Here is a 5,433-nt window from a genome sequence, read left to right on the forward strand (position 1 = left end):
TAAACAGCTATCGGGAGGTGGGTTTTACGCCCCAGGCGAACCAGCAACAACTCCCCACTGTCACATGCATATGCAGGATAAGATACCACACTGATCATGTAAATGCTGGCCAGTATCCAGAACAGAAATCCATCTCACATCTACATACTAAACGGCACCTCGCGGGAATTCTACATCCGCGGAAAGCCATACTGCACCTCGCGGGGTCTTACTATGCCCGGCGGCAAGCAGAATATAAGTCGTAGGACCGGCCGATCCTACGCCTAGGGCCGTGTCCCCCCCTAGGAAGGGACTGGGCTCCGCCCACCCAGAAGGCTACTATGTGCACAAAGGCCGATGTTCAACCCCATCGACTATAGGTGTCCTGCAGATACTGCCAAGCCATGCATAAATGCCATAATGCACCCTCTCAATACTCTACTAAAAAGGAGTATGATCAAGACTACCACTCACTCGATCATGACCCAATCATAAACTAACATCAGGGTTAGGAGTGAGGGTCAAGGAAGTGCAATACAACTCAATATACCACTAAGAAGGCTCTACAAATCTTTGAAATGGAGGAAATGAAATCAATTTACAAAAGAAGTTATTTCACAATTTGGAACCAATTTAATTACTCATAAAAGAGTATAATCAAGCTACGACTCACAAGTCTTTAAAATAGAGGAAATGAAATCAATTTACAAAAGAAATCATTTCACAATTCGGAATCAATTTGATTACTTATCAACCCCTCGTAATTCCTCTCAATGTTCCCTCAAATGCATGTACAGAATAATCAAGCATGGAGAATCAAGATTATAGAGGAATCTACTACAATATCAATCAATATGCTCAAGTGGAATCAATTCACACTTGGCGACATTCATGAAAATGAATTAAGGATGCTCATAGTGCAAAGTACATAACTCCCACTCACCTGTCAATCCGGCACAGCCCTGATACGCCTCCAAAAATCTACAGCAGGCAGTGGGGAACTTCTTCCTCTTGTTCCCTAGCTTCTTGCCCAACTGTGACATGCATTTACAATACATTTAGTCTTGTATCAAGGGCCATAATCTACGTGCCAATTATAATATAGGGAACTTTAATTGATTCAACTCCCCCGTTCCCTAAATCTTTTCTTTTCTTTCTCTTTTTCTTTTTCTATTAATTAACTCATCATTTATGTGTATTAGGGACTCCCTTGCACGAGTACAAGGTCTCCCTTAGCTTAATCTGGGCTTAATACCCTATTATGGCATGAAATCCCCTATTTTCCCACTCGGATGAACAGTAACCCGGACCGATAGCCGGTTACTTCATCCTGGGTTTGATCCACTTTCCAAACTCCAAATTTGATGAAATTTTTACCTAACATTCTACACTCATAGGGGATTCCAAAGAGGTAACATGCATTGCTATCGGAGGTCGTTTGACCCCCTAAATAATTCGCCGAAGTTGGGACTTCGACACAGTTTTTCCGTAGTGCCGGAAAAATTTGTCAAAATCCGATTCTTCCTCTTTTAACCGCCTCTACAACCCTTATCCTACCCCTCTAGACTATATCCACCCTTTGTATAGCCTAATGTCATCAAAAGACTAGATAGGAATGGATATTTACCTTTTTCTTTTTGGAAATCGAGGTCCTTGCGTAGAGGGGAAGGAGATCTACACTTTTTCCTTCAGCTGGCAGCGCAACCGGGATCTCCTTCCTTTTCTTTTTCTTCTTCTTCTTCCTCTTGCTTTCTTCCTTTCCTTTCCTCTCCTTCTTTTTCTTCCTCTCTGTTGCCGTCTGAGAACCCTCCCTTTCTTCTCTCGGTTTCATTCCAAAAGCCACAGTAAACCCCCTTTAAATCACATCAAAGCACTATTCACCCTTTTTTAATATTATTAAATTCTCAATTTGCCCCTGCCACTTCAACGGATCTACAGTTATGCCATTAACTTTTGATTCCTTCCCATTTTACCCCTTATATCAATTTTAAAGGACTATTCTATCCCTTTTTATATAAAAAAAAATTTTGGGGTTATTACATCCTCCCCTCCTTATATAAAATTCGTCCTCGAATTTAAAAGAGTAAATTACCTGATTACTCAAAGGGGTGAGTGTATCTGGTCTTCATATTCTGCTCGGTGTGGTATTGGGAATCAAATAAATTAGAAGTGTTTTACCTTCTATCTCTACCACATAGGTAGGATATACATACTTCGCTTCTATACTATCCCCTACAGGTGTATTAATAGCTAAGGGAATATGCATCAATATCTTATCCTTAGCTAACTTTTTAGCAAAATAAGGGGACACAAATGAATGGGTAGCTCCAGAATCAAATAACACTCTAGCTTTAATCTTATCAATGAGGAGCATACCTGTCACAGCTGCATTTGATGCCTGTGCCTCCTGTGGATTTACCGTGAACACCCTTCCTTGCCCTCTGCCTACTGGAGCTGACAGTTGAGATGGTCCAGCACTCTGCTGTGATGTTTGTGCTTGACCTCTACCTCTGCCTACAGGCTCCCTACTACTAGGCCTGTCCATCTGCACAGAAGGATAGGATGCCAAAGGCACAAACTGCTGGGTGGCACCCTGCGGGCATTCTCTGACAAAATGACCCGGCTGTCCACATCTGTAGCACACTCCCTGACCCATTCTGCATCTGCCAGGGTGCTGCTTCCCACATATGCCACATACTGGCCATGATTGGAACCTAGATTCAGTTCTGGCCATAGTGACTGGAGGACGAGGTACTGATGGTAGAAAAGTATCTTGTGATTGACCTCTTTTCCTCCATTTCCTCTTACGTGGGACAGGTGGAGCTAAGCGTACAGACTGCTCCGTCGGGCCCTCCGAGAGATCTACTCCCTCAGATCTACCTCTACTGCTTTGCTCCTTCCCCACACTCATTTTTCTCTGTTCTCTTTCAGCTCTTTCCTCTTTGTTTCTGGTCTCCCACTGTTTTGCTTTATCTATCAGCCTAGACAAGGTGGGGACCTCTACTGCCAGTACTGCATTATAAAGCGGGGAAATCAGACCTCGTCTGAACCTTTCTATCCTGGCAGCTTCAGTGGGGATGATGTAAGGAGCATACTTCCCCAATCTAGTGAACTCACGAGCGTACTCAGATACGCTCATTCCGGGCATCTGCTTCAGCCTCTCAAACTGAAGAGCCCGATTCTGCCTCTCAGCCGGAGACAAGAACTCATCCATCACTGCTTGCCTGAACTCTTCCCAGGTTGGAGGATTCCTACTGTACAATCTGTCCTCCATATGCCTCTGGTACCAGTCCCAGGCATCTTCCTTCATTGTAAGCCCTACAAGTTCTATAGCTCTTGCATCAGAACAGGGCAGTCTCCGTATCATCTTTTCAGTCTCCTCCAGAAATCTCTGAGGATCTTCACCTTCTTCCCCCTTAAACTCCGGGGTTCTGAGCCTCAGAAATTCCTGTACAGTAATCCCCTCATCATCTAGAGCCCGCCTGGCCAAACTTCTTGGCACAACTACAGGAGGTGGGATGGATACTACTGACGGGGCAGGAGATTTCCTCCGAGCAATCTGCTCCCTCAGAGCCTGATTCTCCGCCAGTAACTGTTCCATCAATGCATCTCTACTTCCTACATCTCCTTGATCATCAACCCTCCGTCTATCAGCAGGAGGAGGTTTTTCTCTTTGGGGCTCGACATGTGCAGAACCCGCATCCAATGCTATATCTGGCTCCATCCTCCTTCCAGGACGAGCAGGTCCTCTCCTTGGAGGTATTCTTTATATCTCTCTAAAAAAGTCAAAAAGAGAGGATGGTCGTTACACACTGAGTCATGATATATTTTACTGAGTTGTAAATGACTCATAAAATAACATACAGAAAAATCCTATGCTCCATAGTATAATCCTATACTTAATCCTGACTCATCCTATTGCTCTGACAGGACTCTTCTTAACCTTTGCTCTGATACCACCTCTGTCACGACCCCCGCCCCGTTCCCGGCGGGCCGCCGCGACGGTCCTAGGGTGCGGGTAGGCATAAGGCCACCAGCCACCGCGTAGAACCCTACTACCTATCAATCATCAATGAATCTTGAAAAATTTGGCATGATGCATGCACAAAATGATCACTTTTCCTATAGTGACCTGTCAGGATTATCTCAATACATACAACACACTACCTGTCAGAGCAGCAATCACATAATCCGTCACATAATGAACCTGGACAATATATATCAATACATTATCTCAGGCATATAACTCATATGTATAAAAATCTGGTTCCCATTCCATCCATGGTCAAACCCATATCCACAACAGGATCTATGACTGTAACTATACACTATATACAATAGAAGGTTTATAATACACCAAAAGGGTATAAACCTCTATCTACATTATACTATACTATACTATGGAGCGGCACAGCTAGCAGGCAACCACTAATCTTGCTCTTCTCTATACAATACTGCCCTGCAATCAAAAACACCAAACTGGGGAGTGAGTATATAAATACTCAGTGAGTGGAGTAGAGAGTACTATGCACATGAGACAAGATATAATCATGGCTCGAGGTAAAATCTCAAGATCAATAACAAGATGAACATGAACTCAACATAAAGAATATGGAGTAAATCATCAATATCACCACAATCAATATCAACTCATCTGAAGCATATATGGAATAATCAAGTCAACATATATGCTACTCATAAATATGTTCAACAGGTCATAGTACTGAATCATATAAATCAGGTGTCAATAGGCTGAATCATCAACAAGACAGCTATCGGGAGGTGGGTTTTACGCCCCAGGCGAACCAGCAACAACTCCCTACTGCCATATGCATACATCGAATATGACACCACACCAATATGTAAATCATCACTAGACAGCTGTCGGAAGGTGGGTTTTACGCCCCAGGCGAACCAGCAACAACTTCCTACTGTCACATGCATATGCAGGATAAGACACCATACCGATAATATAAATGCTAGACAGCTATCGGGAGGTGGGTTTTACGCCCCAGGCGAACCAGCAACAACTCCCTACTGTCACATGCATATGCAGGATAAGACACCATATCGATAATGTAAATGCTAAACAGCTATCGGGAGGTGGGTTTTACGCCCCAGGCGAACCAGCAACAACTCCCCACTGTCACATGCATATGCAGGATAAGATACCACACTGATCATATAAATGCTGGCCAGTATCCAGAACAGAAATCCATCTCACATCTACATACTAAACGGCACCTCGCAGGAATTCTACATCCGCGGAAAGCCATACTGCACCTCGCGGGGTCTTACTATGCCCGGCGGCAAGCAGAATATAAGTCGTAGGACCGGCCGATCCTACGCCTAGGGCCGTGTCCCCCCCTAGGAAGGGACTGGGCTCCGCCCACCCAGAAGGCTACTATGTGCACAAAGGCCGATGTTCAACCCCATCGACTATAGGTGTCCTGC

The sequence above is a fragment of the Phoenix dactylifera genome, chromosome 3, assembly GCF_009389715.1.
Source record: "Phoenix dactylifera cultivar Barhee BC4 chromosome 3, palm_55x_up_171113_PBpolish2nd_filt_p, whole genome shotgun sequence".
NCBI classification, from domain to species: domain Eukaryota; kingdom Viridiplantae; phylum Streptophyta; class Magnoliopsida; order Arecales; family Arecaceae; genus Phoenix; species Phoenix dactylifera.